This window comes from Triturus cristatus, chromosome 3_1 (genome assembly GCF_964204655.1).
Source record: "Triturus cristatus chromosome 3_1, aTriCri1.1, whole genome shotgun sequence".
In the NCBI taxonomy this organism is placed as follows: domain Eukaryota; kingdom Metazoa; phylum Chordata; class Amphibia; order Caudata; family Salamandridae; genus Triturus; species Triturus cristatus.
In genome coordinates, this window is record NC_140583.1 from 579,375,998 (window position 1) to 579,394,032 (window position 18,035).

Below are 18,035 nucleotides of genomic sequence, written 5' to 3' on the forward strand. Positions count from 1 at the left end.
CACAATACACCACACAGGGCATGCGGGACGGGAGTGCAGCGCAACAATCCATAGAAAGCAAGAGGGAGGGGACAGGACCATGCACATGGACAACAGGGAACAGAGGGGCAAGAAGCAATGGTAGCTAGCTGACCATAATGGACAGACAGGAGAGAAAGCTGCAGCATAACAGACCATAAAGGGCAGGAGGGACGGATCAGGGGCATTACAATGGAACAGACAAGCCAGGAGGGAGGGAGTAGGGGTCTGCACATGTAAACAGAGGGCTAGGGGCAAGAGGGCAGGGCAGGAGCAGCAAGATAGCCATGGAGGTCAGGTAGGATGGGCACTAGAAGCAAGACACACCATGAAGAGCAACAGTGAGACTGTGATGGCATACACACAGACCATGGAGGGAAGGTGGGAGGGGGTCAGGGGCAGCTAACTGACCACACAGGGAAGGTGGGAGGGGCCATGGCAGCACAGAAGACCATGCATGGCAAGTGGGAGGGTTAGTGGCAGCACAATGGCTATGATGGGCAAGAAGGAGGGTGAAGGGGCATGCACAAAGGACGATGGAGGATAGAAGGGAGGGTCAGGACCTGTGCACAGACAAGAAAGTTCAGGGGAAGGGGCTTCACAACAGACCGCACGGGGCAGGCAGGAGGAGCAGTTGCAGCACAGCAGACCAGGGAGGGCAGAAGGGTGTGGCAGTACAATGGACCATGTAGGACAGGAGGAAGAGGATAGGGGCATGGCATGTGGACAGGCAGGGTGGAGGTGGCAGGGACAGGTTTCAGTCATCTGACAATGCTAGGCAGGTGGGAGGGGAGTGGCAGCTCAACCGAACACTCAGAGTAGATAGGAGTGGCAGGTCCATGGAACATGGTGGGCAAAAAGGATGGAGCAGGGGCATGCACAAAGACATCGGAGGGCAGGGGGAAGGAGAATAGGGGCAGCAAGCTAAGCACAGAGTTTAAGCAGGAGGTCAATGATGGGGCATAGAATTGGGCAATGGAGGGCAGGAGGAGGGGCTGGTACATCATACTAAATTGAGGGCAGTGGCAGCACATCAGACCATGCATGGCAGGAGGGAGGAGGCTAGTCCATGGATTCACACAACAGAGGATAGGGAGGAGGGGGATGGGGCAGCAAGCTAACTGTTCAGAGAAGGCGGGTATTAGGAACTTTATTGTTTTTAAAACGTGTGTCTGTGCGAACTACTTAAAATATGAACAAGTATGCAGCATAATCTCACTTTTATTCAGGAAGAAGAGGACGTTTGTGACTGTGACTGCGGGCTCACTTGGCAGAAACACCCCCTGACCCTCCACCCCGTATCGCAAAATGTAATGCCCGTGAAAAGGGTAGGTGAACACAGTGTTATATAGAACATAGTCCTGAGAGCACGATTGAAAATAAAAACTAGATATAGTGTATGGTATAAACTATGCACCCAAAAATGTGATATAAGATGAACCGGGCGTGAAATATAATATGCAATACATTGTGCGCAATGACAGATTCATTGGAGAGCGCGAGATAGCACAGGCACTAGCGCGTGCTATGCGATGTGCGCCTTGGAGTGTAATATGCACAGGGCAGTGTTGTGTAACCTAACTAGTCTCTAAAATTGTAATATAAAATATGTGCTGGGGAGTGTAACGTTGCATATGAACTGTGACAAAGATATGGATCCCAGATTGTAATATGTATGGCATAGCACTGTGCGTTATAACATAGGCATCGTGGAAGGCACGTTAGATGGGGCAATATAACCCGTGCGAAGACAAGTGTGGCATGACATATTCACGGGGTGGTGTTACAGTGCACATGGGCTAGAGAGTGTCATAGCACATGCACTAGCTGGTGGAATACAACACAGAGGTGTGTGGCACTCGGCAGGCAATGGTGGGTGTAACACAGCATTGGGCTCTGCCAGGAGCGCGCTGTGACTCTCAAGTGATGTTCGTCCCCTTTCCAGAGAGTAAAATAAAAAGTATTACACATCCAGCAGTGGATGTGTGTTTTATTAACCGTGAGGGGGGTTTCTTACATAGTTTTGGTCGAATTTTTGTCGAATCCCCTTTGAATGGCTTGGTGTGCATGTGTATTAAATGTGCCTGTCAATAGCTACCCATGTTTGTATAAATAAATGACAAGGGTGTCTACCGGGATTAGGCACGGTAGGGCATCAGACATGTCAGAGCTTCACTAGTGGTGTAAATACATTCCACGTGGATTCATTGTATGTATAGTCGCCTTTTAATGAATATCACTCAAATCGTCATGGTGATAGGTACGTACGGTTTGTCCAGCATGTCCTAGGTGTGTTTATAAATATATATTTTTTTGAAATAATAAAAAACAGTGGCCGGCCCTGGGGATTGGGGTCAAAAAAATATAATTAGGAGACAGGCCCTGGGGGATGGGGTCACCAGGGCCAATAAATTAGAATAAGAAGGGGAACCACACAGCCCCCTTTCTTAAAAAATTAAAATAAATAAAAGACTGGCATCGTGCCGGAGGCCACGCCCCCTCCTTGCAGCATTCTGCAAACGCGCCCCCTGGCGAGTTGTAAGTTGGGGAATTAATTCCTCTTCAATACTGAGGGTCCCTGAGGGCCAACTAGCCCAACAGGCATCTCCAGTATGCGCCAGGGAGCTGCGCTGCAGACAGGTGTTCTGAGGCCAAACCCCTTTTTACACCTCTCTGCAACGCAGCTCTGTGGCGCTTACTGGAGGTACCTAGTGGTCTAGTTTGACCCTAGGGACCCTTAGGATTCAAGGGGACTTAATCTCTCAACTTAGAACAGCCACAGGGCGAGTTTATACAGTGGTGAAGGGAGGGGACGGGGCCTGAGGTGACTTGTGCAAACACGCACTATGGCACGTTTTAAATTGGGGATATCATTTCCCTTCAATACTGAGGGCAACTGGGGGCTAACTAGCCCACCAAGTGCTTCCAGTAAGCGCCACTGAGCTGCATTGCAGAGAGGTGGTCCAGGCTGTGCCGCTTTTTACACCTCTCTGCAACGCAGCTCTGTGGCACTTACTGGAGGTACCTAGTGGGCTAGTTGGACCCTAGGGACCCTCAGGATTCAAATGAACTTAATCTCCCAACTAAAAACGGACACAGGGCGTGTTTACACAGTGGTGAAGGGAGGGGACGGGGCCTGAGTTAACGTGTGCAAAAACCCCCTGTGGCTTGTTTTAAGAGGTAGTTTTAATCCCCCTGCCCTATTATATACTAGGGGCTTACAGAGGAGGTCATGCTAATCACAGGGGGACCCCAACGCATAATGTTCCCTAGTGTATGTAGGTGTTTTCACTGTATTCTAAGTGTCTTTTAACATAGCACTGGCTCTAGGACTGGTTAGTCAGACTCAGTTACCACCAGTAGCCGTCTGAAAAAGTTGAGGGTACAGGATGATTTTCAACAAGGATTCTTTCTGCTCTTCTTTTTGTTCCTTCTGCACATTATCCTTCTTCCTGCACTTTTCTTCGTCTTTGAGGACTTCTGTTGCTTCTTTCTGCACTTCTTTTTTTTCTTTCTGTGCATTTTTTCTTCTTTCTTCATATGTCCTATCTCTGTAGGCATAGTTAGAAATTAGCATTTAAAAAACCTTTGAAATTCACAGAAAAAACCATAGGTTTCAGGCACGTTATAGTTAGGAATTAGCATTTAAAAAACCTCAGAAATTCACTGAAAAAACCATAGGTTTCAGGGGTGTTATAGTTAGCTGGACTTTTCACTTGTACAAAACCATTGAAATTCCCCCGTTATAGTTAGTTCAGCTAACTATAACTCGCGCGCCCGCAATGCACTGCTGATGATGTCACATATTACATCACTCATGACATGGTCAGTGACATCACTCATGACATCACTGATGACATCTCAAATGACATCACTGATGACATCACTGATGACATCATCCTTGTGATAGAGTGGCAGACCTCCTCTCACCCTAATATAACCTTTGATACACACATTCAAAAATAGAGACTAAAATTTTCAAAACAATGGACATACCAATACCAGTTACAACAACCTCTTCAGTAATTCTAAGATCCACATACACATCCACTCATTCACCAACAGTCCTATACAGTCACTCATATATGTACTCACTCATCATATGTACTCATACACCTATACATCCTGTTACACAATGCCACTCATCCATAGAGTTCCTCACACACATAGTCACTCATGCTAATAAAGAATCAAACATTTACTTGCATATACAGTTATACACACACCACCACACTTACTTCTACGGAAACTTACACATACTTAGTCTTTTAAACAATCACTTATAGAAACACATATTTATTCATACAGGAACTCTTTCAATCTCTCACTCTCACATATACTCACTTATATACACCAATAGTCACATATACTAGTTTAAAACATATGTAGTTACTCATAAAAACACTATTGAGACAGTCATTCACTCACTAACACACCCATACACACACTCATCCACCTATACAGTCCTGCACACATGCTGTCTTCAACACATACAAACAGTGAGTCACTCATTCATGCACCTATGCACTACGTAATACCCCCCACCGAACCATGCAGACACTCAGACTGATACTCAAAAAACCAACAAATAACCTATATAGACACCCATGTAGCTACTCACCAACCCATGCAGCCACTTATACACAAAGTGAGAGACTGATACAGATATTTTCATATTTAAACATTACTCACTAAGCGATGTATTCACTATGATACACTTAATCAGTCAGTTACACAATCAATTTTTCAAAAACAAATCATCCATTTAGACACTTATATACCCATTTATTCTTCCATCGACCTTGAGATATACATATATAAAACATATTTAATTTTCTGAAAAACAGACATTCACTGGATGATGTCATCAGTGATGTCATCAGTGTTGTCATTTGAAATGTCATCAGTGATGTCATGAGTGATGTCACTGACCATGTCATGAGTGATGTAATATGTGACGTCATCAGCAGTGCATTGCGGGCGCGCGAGTTATAGTTAGCTGAACTAACTATAACGGGGGAATTTCAATGGTTTTGTACAAGTGAAAAGTCCAGCTAACTATAACACCCCTGAAACCTATGGTTTTTTCAGTGAATTTCTGAGGTTTTTTAAATGCTAATTCCTAACTATAACGTGCCTGAAACCAATGTTTTTTTCTGTGAACATATATATATATATATTACCTACTGGCGGTCGCCAGTAGGTAGTTATAGTTAGGACCACGTTTCCATAGGAAATCCGCAACATTCTATTTGGAATAACTTTTGCGCCGGTCGACGAATCCTCGCGAAATTTTCAAAATAGGTGGGGCGCTACGCTCCGCTTCTTCCCTGAAAGTCTCGGGGGGATTCGTCAAGTGGGGGCTGAGAAAAAAGGGGGGTCCCAAAACGCCTTTTTCCCATGCATTTTTCCATAGGACCTTTAGACACAGCTACAGCCCGAACGGCTGAACAGAGTTCCTTGAAATTTGGCAGAGAGGTAGTCTACAGGTCAAGGAAGTGCCTTTTGTAGGTTTTGTGTAAATCTGTTCAGTAGATTCTGAGAAAATAGCCTTTAAATCAATATATATATCTGAGCCAGCTTACGGTGCGCTTACGGTGCGCTTACCGTATGCGTACGGTGACGTGCGCGAGCGCGATTCTGATTGGCTGTTAGATCTTAGTAAACATTCGAATCGGTCGAAACCAGGAAGCGGCGGCCGCCATTTTCTCTCTCGCACTCTTAAGCGGAGAGCAAAAACAAAGGCAAAAAACATGTAAAGGGACTGTTTAGACAGCTCCTTACCACCTAGCAATGATTAATGGGTCCTCACAGTTCCCCCAAGGTCAAAAATTTTATTTTTATTTTTTTACGAACAATCGCCGATTACGCTTACCGTACGCATACGGAAAAATAAAAAAAATAAAAAAAATTATCCACACTCTCCCCACCCCGTGTGCAAACGGCGGCTGCAGGCCACCATTTGTGCATGGCATACAAAACGTTTGGAAAATGTAAAAGCTTACATTTCACAGCGAAGCGCATAATATGTCTTGCATGAGCGCACGGCGCGCGAAGCGCATCGTGCGTACATGGCCCATCCACAGCACTAACTGCGTAAAGTGGGCGCGCGGTGCGCGAAGCGCACCTCGTGCTCACTGTGCGCGCACGGTGCGCGAAGCAGTTCGGTCCAAGCGAAGCGCTTGGACCGAACTGCTTTAAGTGGGCGCCACCCCGTGTGCAAATGGTGCCCGAAGTGCACCATTTGTGCATGGCATATCATTGTTGTAGAAAATGTAAAAGCTTACCTTTCACAGCGAAGCGCATAATATGTCCTCCATGTGCGCACGGTGCGCGAAGCGCATCGTGCGTACATGGCCCATCCACGGCACTAACTGCGTAAAGTGGGTGCACGAAGCGCACCGCGTGCTCACTGTGCGCGCACGGTGCGCGAAGTGCACCGTGCGTGCACGGAACGAACTGCGTTAAGTGGGCGCGCACGCCACGAATGGCGTAAAGTAACTTAGCATTTAAAAAACCGTACAAATTCACTGAAAAAACCATAGGTTTCACACACGTTATAGTTAGGAATTAGCATTTAAAAAACCTTGCAAATTCAATGAAAAAACCATAGGTTTCACACATGTTATAGTTAGCTGGACATTTTACTGATAAAAAACCAATGAAATTCCCCCGTTATAGTTAGTGCAGGCAACTATAACTCACGTGACCGCAATCCTCTGCTGATGACATATGTGTCTTTATGAAAAAAAAATATTTGTAATATATGTATAGCTAAAATTTAATGGAACAAGACATGGGCAAATAAGTGTCTAAATACAGTATTAGCATCAGCAGAGGATTGCGGTCACGTGAGTTATAGTTGCCTGCACTAACTATAACGGGGGAATTTCATTGGTTTTTTATCAGTAAAATGTCCAGCTAACTATAACATGTGTGAAACCTATGGTTTTTTCATTGAATTTGCAAGGTTTTTTAAATGCTAATTCCTAACTATAACGTGTGTGAAATCTATGGTTTTTTCAGTGAATATAGATATATATATATATATATATATTACCTACTGGCGGTCGCCAGTAGGTAGTTATAGTTAGGACCCTGTTTCCATAGGAAATCCGCAACATTCTATTTTGAATAACTTTTGCGCCGGTCGACGAATCCTCGAGAATTTTTCAAAATGGGTGGGGCGCTACGCTCCGCTCCTACCCTGAAAGTCTCGGGGGGATTCGTCAAGCGGGGGCTGAGATAAAAGGGGGGTCCCAAAACGCGTTTTTCCCATGCATTTTTCCATAGGACCTTTAGACACAGCTACAGCCCGAACGGCTGAACAGAATTACTTGAAATTTGGCAGAGAGGTAGTCCTCAGGTCAAGGAAGTGCCTTTTGTAGGTTTGGTGTAAATCTGTTCAGTAGATTCTGAGAAAATAGCCTTTAAATCAATATATATATCTGAGCCAGCTTACGGTGCGCTTACGGTGCACTTACCGTACGCGTACGTGACGTGCGCGAGCGCGATTCTGATTGGCTCTTAGATCTTAGTAAACATTCGAATCGGTCGAAACCAGGAAGCGGCGGCCGCCATTTTGTGTATTTCACTCAGAAAAAAAAGGGTGATAACTTGAAAAGGGGGCAAGGAAGAGAGGTACAGACCCCCTAACATTTGTAAGGGGGTCAAAGAAGGACAGAAAAGTACAAAGAAAACATTTATTGATTTTAAAAAAAATCGCGGGGTACGCGTACGGTAAAAAAAAAAGAAAAAAAGAAATGAAATGCAGATTTAAGTGTTTAGATATTAGGGGGCTCTAAAAAGAGCCGTTGTGTTTATGAAGTGATTTTTTATTGGTACCTACAAGTAAGTACCGATGCAGAGTCTAAGGTTCAAGAGGAAGACTCTGTTCCCTTCATCAGTGAAGTGTACACCATCTCCTCTATAAATGTCTTGCATGTCGTAACGCAAGTTGTTGTGGTAAATGGAACCCATACCATAGTCACGGAGGAAAGCAGAAACAGATTTGTTGACGTGCTTTCTTGCTTTGTCAATCTGCAGACAAAAATGATTGGACCAGTTCCATTTTTGCCTTTGGCATATGTTAGAAAACACAAAGGCAGTTTTAGGGAAAAGTGAAAACAGTTGTGCAAAGGTGTCCTTCATAAGCATTTCCAGACCTACCCCAGTCAAAGTGCCTAGGTCATTGCCACCACAGTGCACTATTATGAGGTCAGGGTGTTGGATTTGCATGAAGGATTTCACCAATGGCATCAATTGGTGCCACTTTAACCCTCTCTGACCAATCCATTTAATGTCTACATTTGGCAAAGCAAGGTCTCTCACCATATCTGTTTTCTCTGCATACTTTTCACTCCAGAAGACATAGCTGTGCCCTACAATCCACACTGTGAACATCTTCAAAGGAGAACTGGATGCACTCAGGAGGTGTAATTCAGTAGAATGGTAAAAAGAAATGAAAGACAGTTTGGAAATGGAGGCATACATATTTTTTTTATAAAAAAAAGAACTGATTGGCTGTTTCATACCATTCTAGAATAAAAACTAGGCTGTATGTGTAAATTTATAGAAGCATGTTTTGTATTGGTACAGAAAAATGTGTTACCAAAGAACAGTACTATGGATTTGCTGTTAGGTTTGAAAAGTCAAGCACTCTTGCTCTTTGGAAATGAAACATTGTGTGGCGAACTTCTGACCTAACTCCACACAGCAGTGTTCCATGAGCTGTTGCTATGGTAGCAGGCAGAAGTCAAGTTGGGGGAAGGGTACTAGGCAGAAGTCAAGTTGGGGGAAGGGTACTTTTGGAAAAGGGTTGGTTTTCAACCAATAGAAATGTGTGATTACATTTGAAAAAAAGGGGGAAGCACTGAGATTTGAAATTAAGATGTATATGTGTGGAAAAAGAGAGGGAAAGTTTGCCATTATCTGGTTCTGCTGAGAGGAGAGAGGTGTAAAGAACAGAGATCCTGGCTCTGATAATCTGCTGTTTGAGTGCCACATTTCTTTCACAACTAACTAATTTTAAAGGTGAGTTTAGTGTTTGAGAGGGGATGTATATGGTAAATTAAGAAATGAATAATAGAATTGGAATTCCTTTTGTTGAAGTTGTGTTTATTATTTTCTGTTCTGGGAGAAATTTAAATGTGAGGAACATGTAAAATAATATGGACTATGTTTTCACGATAAATTAAGGTGTACTGGTAAAAATAAGGAATACTTTAAGGGTTTGAGGTTGCACTCAGTAATGCAAATACATTCAGCATCAGTAAGGCTGGTTGCCCTTGCTGGAGTGTAGTGAGTCACCCAGGTTACACATGTTGCTGGTCTCAGAAAGCTGTTTGGACATGTGCTGTTTTCAGAATCTGAAAAGTGGATTCATAATGTGTCAGTCTGTAAAAGTGTTTATCACTTGCCAAAAAAAAGAGTAGTAAGTGTGCTTTCAAATTGGCAAAGAAATTTCGTTTTGTGACTAATGTGAAAACATGACTCTGTGTGCAAATAGGAATTACAGGCAGAGATTTATTGCATATTGCTCTGGTGATTTTACATTTGCATTAGATGTAAAGGGGGAGCCATTTTTTTTGTATGCAGAAGCAGACTCTTAGCACACAGCCAGCTGCTTATCCTGTGGAATCATGCATAGTATTCACAACCGAGTGAGGTTTGAGGTTTCAGTCAGTAATGCAAATACATTCAGCATCACTAAGGCTGGTTGCCCTTGCTGGAGTGTAGTCAGTCACCCAGGTTACACATGTTGCTGGTCTCAAAAAGCTGTTTGGACATGTGCTGTTTTCAGAATCTGAAAAGTGGATTCATAATGTGTCAGTCTGTAAAAGTGTTTATCACTTGCCAAAAAAAGAGTAGTAAGTGTGCTTTCAAATTGGCAAAGAAATTTCGTTTTGTGACTAATGTGAAAACATGACTCTGTGTGTAAATAGGAATTACAGGCATAGATTTATTGCGTATTGCTCTGGTGATTTTACATTTCCATTAGATGGAAAGGGGGAGGTATTTTTTTGTGCAGAAGCAGACTCTTAGCACACACCCAGCTGCTTATCCTGTGGAATCATGCACAGTAATAACAACCGAGTGGGGTTTGAGGTTTCAGTCAGTAATGCAAATACATTCAGCATCACTAAGGCTGGTTGCCCTTGCTAGAGTGTAGTCAGTCACCCAGGTTACACATGTTGCTGGTCTCAGAAAGCAGTTTGGACATGTGCTTTTATAAGAATCTGAAAAGTGGATTCAAAATGTGTCAGACTGTAAAAGTACTTATCATTTGCTAAAAAAAAGAGTAGTAAGTGTGCTTTGAAATTGGCAAAGAAATTTCGTTTTGTGACTAATATGAAAACATGCCTCTGTGTGCAAATAGGAATTACAGGCAGAGATTTATTGCGTATTGCTCTGGTGAATTTACATTTGCATTAGATGTAAAGGGGGAGCCATTTTTTTGTGCAGAGGCAGACTCTTAGCACACACCCAGCTACTTATCCTGTGGAATCATGCACAGTAATGACAACCAAGTGGGGTTTGAGGTTTCAGTCAGTAATGCAAATACATTCAGCATCACTAAGGCTGGTTGCCCTTGCTGGAGTGTAGTCAGTCACCCAGGTTACACATGTTGCTGGTTTCAAAAAGCAGTTTGGACATGTGCTTTTTTAAGAATCTGAAAAGTGGATTCAAAATGTGTCAGTCTGTAAAAGTGTTTATCACTTGCCAAAAAAAAGAGTAGTAAGTGTGCTTTCAAATTGGCAAAGAAATTTCATTTTGTGACTAATATGAAAACATGACTCTGTGTGCAAATAGGAATTACAGGCAGAGATTTATTGCGTATTGCTCTGGTGAATTTACATTTGCATTAGATGTAAAGGGGGAGCCATTTTTTGTGCAGAAGCAGACTCTTAGCACACAGCCAGCTTCTTATCCTGTGGAATCATGCATAGTAATGACAACCGAGTGGGGTTTGAGGTTTCAGTCAGTAATGCAAATACATTCAGCATCACTAAGGCTGGTTGCCCTTGCTGGAGTGTAGTCAGTCACCCAGGTTACACATGTTGCTGGTCTGAAAAAGCAGTTTGGACATGTGCTTTTTTAAGAATCTGAAAAGTGGATTCAAAATGTGTCAGTCTGTAAAAGTGTTTATCACTTCCCAAAAAAAAGAGTAGTAAGTGTGCTTTCAAATTGGCAAAGAAATTTCGTTTTGTGACTAATATGAAAACATGACTCTGTGTGCAAATAGGAATTACAGGCAGAGATTTATTGCGTATTGCTCTGGTGAATTTACATTTGCATTAGATGTAAAGGGGGAGCCATTTTTTTGTGCAGAAGCAGACTCTTAGCACACAGCCAGCTGCTTATCCTGTGGAATCATGCATAGTAATGACAACCGAGTGGGGTTTGAGGTTTCAGTCAGTAATGCAAATACATTCAGCATCAGTAAGGCTGGTTGCCCTTGCTGGAGTGTAGTCAGTCACCCAGGTTACACATGTTGCTAGTCTCAGAAAGTTGTTTGGTATTGCTCTGGTGATTTTACATTTGCAATAGATGGAAAGGGAGAGCTATTTTTTTATGCAGAAGTAGACTCTTAGCACACACCCAGCTGCTTATCCTGTGGAATCATGCACAGTATTCACATCCGAGTGGGGTTTGAGGTTGCACTTAGTAATGCAAATATATTCAGCATCACTAACGCTGGTTGCCCTTGCTGGAGTGTAGTCAGTCACCCAGGTTACACATGTTGCTGGACAGAGAAAGCTGTTTGGTATTGCTCTGGTGATTTTACATTTGCATTAGATGGAAAGGGGGTGTTATTTTTTTATGCAGAAGCAGACTCTTAGCACACAACCAGCTGCTTATCCTGTGGAATCAAGCACAGTATTCACAACCGAGTGGGGTTTGAGGTTGCAGTCAGTAATGCAAATATATTCAGCATCACTAAGGCTGGTTGCCCTTGCTGGAGTGTAGTCAGTCACCCAGGTTACACATGTTGCTGGTCTGAAAATGTTGTTTGGACATGTGTTTTTTTAAGAATCTAAAAAGTGGATTCCTAATGTGTCAGACTGTAAAAGTGTTTATCACTTGCCAAAAAAAGAGTAGTAAGTGTGCTTTCAAATTGGCAAAGAAATTGCGAATTCTGACTAATATGTAAACATGACTCTGTGTACAAAGAGGAATTACAGGCAGAGATTTATTGCGTATTGCTCTGGTGATTTTACATTTGCATTAGATGGAAAGGGGGAGGTATTTTTTTGTGCAGAAGCAGACTCTTAGCACACACCCAGCTGCTTATCCTGTGGAATCATGCACAGTAATAACAACCGAGTGGGGTTTGAGGTTTCAGTCAGTAATGCAAATACATTCAGCATCACTAAGGCTGGTTGCCCTTGCTGGAGTGTAGTCAGTCACCCAGGTTACACATGTTGCTGGTCTCAGAAAGCAGTTTGGACATGTGCTTTTATAAGAATCTGAAAAGTGGATTCAAAATGTGTCAGACTGTAAAAGTACTTATCATTTGCTAAAAAAAAGAGTAGTAAGTGTGCTTTGAAATTGGCAAAGAAATTTCGTTTTGTGACTAATATGAAAACATGACTCTGTGTGCAAATAGGAATTACAGACAGAGATTTATTGCGTATTGCTCTGGTGAATTTACATTTGCATTAGATGTAAAGGGGGAGCCATTTTTTGTGCAGAAGCAGACTCTTAGCACACAGCCAGCTTCTTATCCTGTGGAATCATGCATAGTAATGACAACCGAGTGGGGTTTGAGGTTTCAGTCAGTAATGCAAATACATTCAGCATCACTAAGGCTGGTTGCCCTTGCTGGAGTGTAGTCAGTCACCCAGGTTACACATGTTGCTGGTCTGAAAAAGCAGTTTGGACATGTGCTTTTTTAAGAATCTGAAAAGTGGATTCAAAATGTGTCAGTCTGTAAAAGTGTTTATCACTTGCCAAAAAAAAGAGTAGTAAGTGTGCTTTCAAATTGGCAAAGAAATTTCGTTTTGTGACTAATATGAAAACATGACTCTGTGTGCAAATAGGAATTACAGGCAGAGATTTATTGCGTATTGCTCTGGTGAATTTACATTTGCATTAGATGTAAAGGGGGAGCCATTTTTTTGTGCAGAAGCAGACTCTTAGCACACAGCCAGCTGCTTATCCTGTGGAATCATGCATAGTAATGACAACCGAGTGGGGTTTGAGGTTTCAGTCAGTAATGCAAATACATTCAGCATCAGTAAGGCTGGTTGCCCTTGCTGGAGTGTAGTCAGTCACCCAGGTTACACATGTTGCTAGTCTCAGAAAGTTGTTTGGTATTGCTCTGGTGATTTTACATTTGCAATAGATGGAAAGGGAGAGCTATTTTTTTATGCAGAAGTAGACTCTTAGCACACACCCAGCTGCTTATCCTGTGGAATCATGCACAGTATTCACATCCGAGTGGGGTTTGAGGTTGCACTTAGTAATGCAAATATATTCAGCATCACTAACGCTGGTTGCCCTTGCTGGAGTGTAGTCAGTCACCCAGGTTACACATGTTGCTGGACAGAGAAAGCTGTTTGGTATTGCTCTGGTGATTTTACATTTGCATTAGATGGAAAGGGGGTGTTATTTTTTTATGCAGAAGCAGACTCTTAGCACACAACCAGCTGCTTATCCTGTGGAATCAAGCACAGTATTCACAACCGAGTGGGGTTTGAGGTTGCAGTCAGTAATGCAAATATATTCAGCATCACTAAGGCTGGTTGCCCTTGCTGGAGTGTAGTCAGTCACCCAGGTTACACATGTTGCTGGTCTGAAAATGTTGTTTGGACATGTGTTTTTTTAAGAATCTAAAAAGTGGATTCCTAATGTGTCAGACTGTAAAAGTGTTTATCACTTGCCAAAAAAAGAGTAGTAAGTGTGCTTTCAAATTGGCAAAGAAATTGCGAATTCTGACTAATATGTAAACATGACTCTGTGTACAAAGAGGAATTACAGGCAGAGATTTATTGCGTATTGCTCTGGTGATTTTACATTTGCATTAGATGGAAAGGGGGACCTATTTTTTTTGTGCAGAAGCAAAGTCTTAGCACACACCAGCTGTTTATCCTGTGGAAACATGCACAGTATTCACAACCGAGTGGGGTTTGAGGTTTTAATCAGTAATGCAAATACATTCAGCATCACTAAGGCTGGTTGCCCTTGCTGGAGTGTAGTCAGTCACCCAGGTTACACATGGTGCTGGTCTGAAAAAGCTGTTTGGACATGTGCTGTTTTCAGAATCTGAAATGTGGATTCAAAATGTGTCAGACTGTAAAAGTACTTATCACTTGCCAAAAAAGTAGTAGAAAGTATGCTTTGCAATTGGCAAAGAAATTTTGTTTTCGGCCTAATTTCAAAGCATGACTCTGTGTGCACACAGGAATTGTTTTTAGATATTTAATTTGTGAAGGTGTTATTGTGATTTTCATTTATAGGAAAGGGGTTTATAGTATTTTAAGATTTCAAAAGATCATAAAAAATGTAGTAATATATTTAAATAAAATAAAGGAATTTTTTTTTAGTTTTTTTCAGGTATTGCTGAAGAGCAGTGAACAAAATTTAAGATGCTTACAAAATCCAGACTAAAGAAAGACCACAAAAAAACCTATATTTGAAGAAAACTGGAGGACCTAAGTTAGTTGGAGATGCTCATGTTGGGAAAAAGAAAAAATCTTCTGGTAAGCAGACAAAAGATTTTTTAAAGAACATCTTCAAAAAAAGGAAAAATGTACAAAATGTCTGTACTGGAAAGAATGTTTTCAATAGAAAAAAACAGGAAAAAATTGAGAATTTAGTTCATGCAAATATACCTTCTGCAACAATAAAGATTAACTTAAACAGAAAAACAGCGTTTAAAGAGATACGTAGAAAAATGTTTCAGAGAAGAGTTATGTCCAATTTGATAAAGGATGTGAAGAAATATAAGCAAAAGGCAAAATATTACAAGAGAAAAAAATAAATTGAAGCCATTGCAGCAAAGGCATTAGAATTAAAAAGGAAACTATTCATTTTAATTTTGAATAGGATGCGTACATTAGATAAAATGGTTAATGTACTGAAATCACAAAGCAAAAGGAAAAGAGTAGTGAACAGAACAAACTTTTGTAAAGTGTTTTTAGGAAAATGGATGCATAGTTCAAGTAGTGAACCTTTTTTTAATGAAGAGAGTTATTTTCAAAGTAATAGTTTGCTGCATGCAGTTGACACCAGAGGTCGTGCTTATGAAGTGAAAAATGGTTGCATAATGGAGAAGGAGATAATGGTTCCAAGAGATGAGGTACAAGTGATGGCGGATGAGGCTATGGGGAGACGTCCTAAAGCCCCAGTGTACACTTGGAATTGTAGTAGTATTTGCACTGTGCGTCAGGAATCTATTGATAAATTTCGTGAGTTTCTCAGAGAATATAGTAAAAAAAGTGTAAAACAGAAGATTAAGGTGCTTCAAAGTCTAGATCCATGCAGAGTGAGAGAGAATACTGGTTTGCAGGGTCATTCTCTGGCTTGTCTATCTAGAAAAGTGTGTAATAGTGTTTTCCATCATTTTAGGATGCTGGCTGTTCATCATACTGAAATGAGAAAGTTTGTGAGACGGTTGTATTTTGCTAAAAGTCCAGCAATAAAGTTAGATGAATTGAATAGGGCTCTGTTCCGTGGATCGGTATCAGATGTAGAGAAGGTTGTTGATGAAATTCAGTTTTGTTACTTTGGTCCTGAACAAAACAGTGCAGAAAAGGACACAGTAAATGAGGAAGAAGTGGAAGAGAATGTAGAACCCTCTGTAAGTAAGACATTTAATGATCACATAACAAAATTTGCAATAATCTCTAATGAAAGACCAAATATTACTTGTATTTGTTGCTGCAGAACTCATTATAGAAAACAAACTAGGAATGTTGATCTCTACAGAAAGAGTGAAAATGAAGATAATTATAAGTGGAAGGATTTTGCCACATATATATTTCTAGAAAATTGTTTTGAATTGGGTGAAGATCAGCGTATTTGTAAATACTGTTACAACAAGTTAGAGGAAAATAGAATGCCGACCAGAGCTGTACATAATAATTTAGAATTGGATGCTATTCCTGCTGAACTTTCTGAATTAAATACATATGAGTCTATACTTATTCAATGTGTTCATCCGTTCCAGACCATAGTATGTATGGAGCCCAAAACTGGTAGATTACCTCCTTCAGATTTACTGAGAGGTTTAAAAGGTAGAGTGGTGTATTTGCCCTTGGATTTGAAAAAAAATATGGAAACTATTGATGCGGATACTTTGGAAACTGAACCATTAGTTATTCTGGTTAATGGTGTACCTACAAAGAATAAGAAGATTTGGCAGGAGCTGGTAGATGTACGGAAAGTACAAAGAGCAAATTTGTATTTGAAAAGGAATAACAAATGGTATGAAACAATTAATATAGAAGAAGAAGAAGAAGATTTACAAGAAGACACAGAAACACCAACTGGACAAATTGAAAAAGTGGACAAGTCAAAGGAAGAAGAAATTTATGAACATTTTAGCATACATCCTCTTCATTCAAAAGAAGTTATGGGAGACAATATTGATCTGTTTCAGATGAAGAAAGCAAAAGGAACTCCCGTGAGTGTATGGGAGGAGAGCTTGGAAGCTCGATGTTTTCCCCAGCTGTTTCCTAAAGGAAAAGGAGGACGATACGATGAACGTCCAGAACAGATTCCAGCTTCTGAGTATCGGACTACAAGACTATATGCTGAAGATCCCAGATTTCGACAAAGTATTCCTTATTTGTTCCATCTTTTATTTGAAAGCGACTTGTCTGCACTATCTTATGCAGTAAATCACATTTTTAAAAGTGGAGTACATTTACAAAATGTGTCTGCTAAGGATTTTATGGAGAAAGTGCAGCACCGAGATGATCATTTGGAAACACAACTGATCAATCTGATGGCTTGTCAGCGTGGGACAAATGAATATTGGTACCGACGCCATGGTGAATTAAAATGCATGTTACGAAATTTAGGAACACCAACATGGTTCCTTACCCTAAGCTGTGCTGAGTACGCTTGGGATGATTTACTGGATTTTCTACGAGAGGCAAATTCAAACATTAAAAACATCGAATACAAGACAGCAGGAGAACTGTGCTCATTGGATCCGGTTAATGTTTGCAGATATTTCAATCATAGATTTGAGGCTATGATGTCCTTCATCTGCAATAAAAAAAATCCACCTCTAGGAGAAGTAGTGGATTTCTTTTGGAGAAAAGAGTACCAGGCAAGAGGTGCTCCTCATATTCATATGCTGTTGTGGATCAAGGATGCCCCAAAGTTTGGAACAGATACTGATGAAGCAGTGTTATCTTACATTGAAGAATATGCAACATGTGCTATACCAAAAAGCACAGAAGAGAAAAAGTTAAAGGAGCAAGTTTTACGTTTCCAAAGTCATCGGTGTGGAAAATACTGTCGACGGAAATACAAGAGCAAAGATAAATACTACACTAAATGTCGATTTGGATTTCCTAGACCTGTTCTTTCAAATGGAAGAGTAAACAGTTTTATGTCATCTGTGAGACATACTATCACAAGAAAATCACCTAAGAATACCTACAACCTAAAAAGAAAAGAAGAATCAAAAAATATAAATGACTACAACCCAGTCATTTTATCCATGTGGAATGCTAACATGGATATACAGTATGTAGCTGACAATTCCATTGCTGTTGCTCGATATGTAACGTCTTACATTACTAAATCTGAAAAAACTGAATTGAAAGAAATGTGGGAAGAGATTTCTCACGAGAAGACTGTCAGTAAGAAGCTGTACAGTTTCAGTTTAAAGATGTTATCGCATCGAGAAATTGGATCCTACGAATGTTCAGATAGGTTATCTTCTGCAAGTCTCTACTCGAAATCAAGAAGAATAATTTGGGCAAGTTTAGGCCTTGCAGCAATGAGAAATCGGGTACTGAAATCTGTTGGAGAAATTGAATATTTAGCCGAGAATG